Here is a 6,655-nt window from a genome sequence, read left to right on the forward strand (position 1 = left end):
TGGCAGAGGCTTGTGCTGGGGTCAGCCACAGGGTGCCCAGGGCTTCCCCTCGGTCTGCCATGGGCCCCACAGGAGGCAGATTGGCCTGGGCTGACTCAGACTGGGTGATGTGGTGGGTGGGGGGAGTCACAGTGAAGGAAGCTAGAGGTGGGCACAGCCTTGGGGCCGAGGAGAGAGACCCCAGCACTGATGCCTCTCCTCAGGTCAAGGGGACCCTCAAAGAAGAACCCTCAGATAGGGGAATATTCTAGGACTATTCCGCCCTCAGAGGCACCTGCAAGAAAGTCAGCTTTCACATCTGCCTTGACCAGAAAGCCTCAACCTACTTATGGCAGGACCTGTTCACGAAAGACCCTCCCATTCCCTCAGGGATCAAATGCACCTGTGAAGGCTGGTAGAGGCGAGTCGGGTGCAAAGAGGAGAAATAAGAGGTAGTAAAAGAGAGAAGCCAGCGATGTACCCCTTTCCATCTTAGGCTTTGGGCCTGACACAGGGCTGGTGGTGGAGGGGAGATTTGATACAAAATCAGGTTGCGGTTTTTTTTTTTTTAAATATTTAAATTAATCTTGGACCATGTGAATTCCAGAATTGTGACTGCATTTGTTGAAAGTGACTTCAGACTGTCTGTCACCTAAGGGTCTGCCCTAGTTTTCATCTAGGAGTATGGAGATGTGCTCTCCTCTGAGTAGTTTCCAGGGATGCTGAGAAACAACTCTAAAGTCCATTTTTATCCCATCTCATGCACAGTACATTCAACACACCATTCATAAACAGAGTAATAGGGGCGTGAGCAACAGGGACTTATTTTCCTCACTTAAAAAGAAGCGGGGAGGCAGGTGGCTGCAAGGTTAGTTCATCAGCTCAGTGAAGATCAAGGATCGAGCTCATGTCATCCTTCTGCTCTGCGAACCTCAGTGTGTTAATGATGTCTCCCCTCCCGGTCACAAGATAGCTGCCCCAGCTCCGATCATCACATCCTCACGGAAAACCACAATAGGAGCTGCAGGCTCTCTCCTTAATCCTTACCTTTTACTGGGGGGGTGGGGGGGGGGAGATCTCTTCTATAAGACCCTCCACAAGACCAACCTTACAATCCCTGGGCCAGAATGCTCATGTGACCACACCTCTCATGTTTCCCGAAGAAATATGTTCTACTATCTCATTTCCTAAGACGTCTCAAACCATTAAAAAGTAGAATCAGTGCCTCCTTCCCATCAGTGCCTCCCTCCCCCAAAGAGTGAATTTTTTGTTGTTGTTGTTGCGAAGTAGTGTGTTTAAGAGATAACGGACCCATCTCTTGATATGAACCTTCACGCAGTCCCTGATTTGTCCCTTTCACTTAAAACTGCTTTTAAGTTTTAAGATAAAGCAGCATTTTGAGTAATTTCATAGAGGGTGTTATAAAACAGCCCCATGAAACATCTCGTGGGTCAGAATGGTCACATGGAACAGGCCTCCCTCAAATGCGCCTTTGAGGTAAAGACGTGCAGAGGCAGGAGTGCATGGAGTCGGTTAAGGCTGTAGCGAGTTGTCCCCTTTGGCCAAGTGCACAGGCCCTGAGTGGGTGGGGTCCTGAACCTGGAGAGTAGGGGGGGTCTATCTGCACTCAGAGAATAGGTGATCTGAGGGTAGGCTGGGAGTAAACTATGCGGAAAGCAGGGCTTGGGAAAGATAGAACCCTGCTTTCCCAAGTGGGGTGCGTTCTTGGGCTCCATCTCATTTAGCCTCTCTGTCCTCAGTGTACCTCCTACTTGACTTCTCCCAGGTCACCCATGGGACACCTGAAATGTGGCTGTCCCCGTGTCACGCAGGGACCATGTCAATCTCCTGCACAAGGTCTGAAGTCCAGCTTGGGGTGTAGGAGCGGTGATCTGGTCAGGAGCAGGACTGAGACTTATCTTGAATCTCTCGATGTTTCTGGAGGCTGCTGTTGGTTGCTCAGGGGACGCATCAAGCAGAATCCCTACTGCACCACAGGCAGAGGAGATGCAAAGCTGACATCCAGCTCAGGGAGAGAAGAGAAGCAGCAGAGGCCACTGGGGACAGTGCAGAACTCTGAGCCCCTTTGGAAGCACGCCTGCTCATATTCAGAAGTGTCGATTGATTCGAGTACGTGTAGATAAAGATGGTGGGCTGTCCTGGCATCTTTACCGATGCACGAGATTGGGAAGAGAGAGTGAGGCCTCCATCACACAGTACAGAATCTCTGGGGCCAGCAGACCCCTCGGTCCTAATCACGAGACTGCCCCCCCCAAAGACAATGGTCCTTGTCCCCACACTTTACCACTCCTCAAACTGCTCTGGCCACGTAGCTGTTCTGGCCACAGTATTTTCCAGGCTTTCTGAGGCACCACTCATTGTGGCTGGTTAGTTATTGCTGAAGAAACTGTTTCGAGTCCCAGTATTGAAGAAATGCCCTTGAGCAAACGGAGAGAAGTACACTTAATAAATGTTCAGTTATTAAACGTTGTACAGTTAATAACTGTTGGCCACTGGAGAAGTATCATATTTGTTCACATCATTTCTTCTATTGTTTATCTTCCTCTTAGAGAAGGGTGCTCGGGGGATGGGTATTTCCCCCTTCAGACCCGCCCGAGCGAGAACTGCATGCGTGTGTAGACTGTGCGTGATCTCGTCCCGGCTCAGCCATTTCCGTGTCTGGGGAACCAGTGGGTTCTCTAGGCACAGCCATCCTCATAGCTGAGCTTGCAGCAGCCTCTAGGGGTTGCCACGGGCTACTGAGTGCTTGGGACTGGTGTCTCCGATGGGTTTGAAGCAAGAACTGTCAATCAGTGTCTCCCCCTGGTCTCCCCAGGGGGCAAAACCGATCCCATGGCTGGACCACAGGACCATCTCCGCTCACTGACGGGGCCTGGACCTGGTTAGCAAAGGTGTAAAGGAAGGAAATAGGCAGAACCCATGGACAGTCAGCTCGCCAAGATCCACCTGGGAATTACTCCAAATACACGTGCATGTGCCACCCCCGTCCCAGCACACATGCACATATACATAGACATGCACACATGTACACGCATGTGCACACACAGGCAGGCACACACGGCATTGTGCACACACAGCAACCTGCTCTGAATGGGGCACACATTCAAGGGTCACCCCTCACCCCTCCCACTGAGGCCCCTCGGGCTTCCCCAGTTCCTCCCCACCCCAACCCCCCGGGATGCCAACCTCCCCATTCTCCAAACACAGGCCGGCGAGGCTCCAGAGAGCTAAGCAGAGGGGCGTTGAGCTGTTTCCTGAGTGTCATTCCTGGGCTCCAGTTTTTGTTTTTGTTTTTTAAGATTTTATTTATTTATTTGACAGAGAGAGATCACAAGCAGGCAGACAGGCAGGCAGAGAGAGATGAGAAAGCAGGTTCCCTGCTGAACAGAGAGCTTGATGTGGGGTTCCATCCCAGGACCCTGGGACCATGACCTGAGCCGAAGGCAGAGGCTTTAACCCCCTGAGCCAACCAGGCGCCCCCTGGGCTCCAGTTTTTATGATTTGTATGATTCATCTCAGAGTCAAATCTAGTCCTGTCCCTCCATGCTTAGGGGCCTTCAGGACTGTCCCCTGCCCACTGGGATGGCAGTGAGGCTCCTCAGTGTGACTTCTGAGACCCATTTTCCCGACCCACCTACCTACTGGGCCTCTAGTCTCCTGACACCATCTCCACGTCTGAGTTGCAGGGATGCCCTCTCCTTCCCCGAGCCTCCGCAGCGCAGCCCCCTTTGCTCACGGCTCCGTGTGCTGCACAACGTTATCATTATTAGGGGTGTGTGTGTGTGTGTGTGGTGTCAAATATTTGGCAGGACACCTGTGATTTGCCCACTGCAGAGTCCTGAGCACCTGCTCTAGTAGATATGAAAGGAATTTTGTGTTTTATTAAAGATTTTATTTATTTACTTGACAGAGAGAGAGAGAGAGAGAGATTGATGGAGTACACAAGCAGGGGTGGGAGCAGCAGGCAGAGGGAGAAGTAGACTCCCCACTGAGCAGGGAGCCTGACTCCGGGGCTCCACCCCAGGACGCCAAGGTCATGACCTAAGAAGGCAGATGCTTAATAGACTGAGCCACCCAGGTGCCCCCAAAAGGTGTTTAAGATACAGCTCCTGCTTCCATAGAATTTCACCTCCTTGTTGTGTAAATAAGATATGAACACACGAAACAACTAGAAAAACTTAAGTGTTAAACCAGGGATTGCAAACTGGTAGCCCATGGGCTCCACTGAGTCCTTAAATGTGTCTTATTTGGCAATAACAATTGCAGCCAACAAAGTCTCCCCCACCTTTTTTTATTCTAATAAAATATACATACCAATACCATACCATACCATAAAATTTACTATCTTAACCGTTTTTAAGTGTACACTTGATCGCTATTAAGTGCATTCATAATGCGCAACCATCACAGAACTTTTCTGGTCTTGCACAACTCTGTGTCCCACTAAACACTAACTCCCCGTCCTTCCCTCCCTGCCCCAGCCCCTGGCAGTCACCATTCTACTTTCTGCCTCTATGAATTTGACTACTCTAGGGATCTCACATAAATTGAATCCTGTAGGAGTTGTCTTGTTGTGAAATAAAATAATAAGCCCAGCTCATTTCACTCAGTGTGTTGTCTTCCAGGTTCATGCATGTTGTATTCATCCAAATGGATGTGTTCCTCCATCTCCTTCCTTCGGAAGGCTGAAGAATATTCCATTGTATGTATACACCACATTTTGCTTCTCCATTCATCTGTCAGTGGACACTGGGTTGCTTCCACCTTTTGGTTATGAACATGGGTGTACAGATATGTCTTTGAGACCCTGCTCTGCTCTCAATTTTGATATATAGCCAGAAGTGGAATTGTGGGATTATATGGCTGTCTTATTTTTAATTTTTTTAAATGTATAAATGGTTTTACTTTTAATTTATCTTTTATTACATTATGTTAGTTACCATAAAATACATCATTAGTTTTGGATGCAGTGTTCCAGAATTCATTGTTTATGCACCACACAGAGTGCTCCATGCAGTACGTGCCCTCCTTAACACCGACCACCAGGCTCAACTATCCTCCCACCCCCGCCCCTCTAAAATTCTCAGTTTGTTTCTCAGAGTCCACAGTCTCTCTTGTTTGTTTCCCCCTCCGATTTCCCCCAACTCACTTCTCTCCATCTCCCCATGTCCTCCATGTTATTCCTTATGCTCCACGAGTAAGTGAAACCATATGATAATTTCTCTGCTTGACTTATTTCACTCAGAATAATCTCCAGTCCCATCCATGTGGATGCAAAAGTTGGGTTTTCATCCTTTCTGATGGAGACATAATACTCCATTATATATATGGACCATATCTTCTTTATCCATTCATCTGTTGAAGGGCATCTTGGCTCTTCCCACAGTTTGGCAATTATGGACATTGCTGCTATGAATTTTTGAGGAAGCTCCATGCTCTTTTCCTTAGTGGCTGCACCATTTTATATTCCCACCAACAGAGCACCAGAGTCCCGAATTCTCCACATCTCTGTCAATACCTTCGTCTTTTGGTAGTAGCCATCCTAATGGGTGTGAAGCAGCTAGCACAGGTTTTAAAATTTTTGAATAAGGTGTCAATATTAAAAAAAAAAAAAAAAAACAGATTTCCTGTGTTTTGTTTGAATGGAAATTTCTAGCTTCTTTTGAAAAACTGGAATATTGGGGTGCCTGGGTGGCTCAGTGGGTTAGGCTGCTGCCTTTGGCTCAGGTTGTGATCTCAGGGTCCTGGGATGGAGCCCCAGGCTATCTGCTCATTGGGGAGCCTGCTTCTCCCCCCAACCTGCCTGCCTCTCTGCCTACTTGTGATCTCTCTCTGTCAAATAAATAAAATCTTTAAAAAAAGAAAAAAGAAAAACTGGAAAATTCTAGCAGCCCTGGTGACAACTGGTTGGAGCCGAGCAGTGCCTGCCCCTGTGCCTGGCTCACCTCGGCCCCTCCCACGTGCCCCTGCACCTGGAGGATGGGAGAAGGGCCCTTGCTCCCCTCCTTCTGCGGCTTTGACCCACAGCACTGCCAGGGAAGGAGAAGAGTGTTTCTTGTACCCGTCCTCAATGGGAGGTGAGGAAATGGAAGGCAGACGGGATGACTGGGAGCAAGCTGCTTTTTGTGACCATGTAGATCACATAGGTGCGAATTACGCACATGGCAAACACCGCGTTTCTTGTACTTGGCCACTTTACTTCCTGGCCCCTGTAGGTGATCCTTGTGTTAAACTGGGGTGACTCTCAGCCACCAGGTTTTCTGAGACAACAGTGTCACTGTGATCTGGGCTCCCCAAAGGCAGTTTGTGAAGGGGGTAGAACGTCACTGCCCTGGAGGAAGGTGTATCTGTTTGCTGCCATAGCAAATACCCAGATTGGGTGACTTCAGCAACAGAGATGTCGTCTTGCACCGTTCTGGAGGCTGGAAGTCAGAGAAAAGGTGTCTGCAGGGCTAGTTCCTTCTGAAGCTTCTCTCCTTGGCTTGGAGATGGCTATCTTCCATGTCCATTTTCATATCACCTTCCCTTTCTACGTGTCTGTGTCCTAATCTCCTCTCATTGTAAGGACATGTGCCTGGCACGAGGGGCCACCCCATGACCTCATTTTACCTTCACTCTGTCTCCCAGTATAAGCCAAATACTCCATATACAGCTT

This window comes from Mustela nigripes, chromosome 6 (genome assembly GCF_022355385.1).
Source record: "Mustela nigripes isolate SB6536 chromosome 6, MUSNIG.SB6536, whole genome shotgun sequence".
NCBI classification, from domain to species: Eukaryota; Metazoa; Chordata; class Mammalia; order Carnivora; family Mustelidae; genus Mustela; species Mustela nigripes.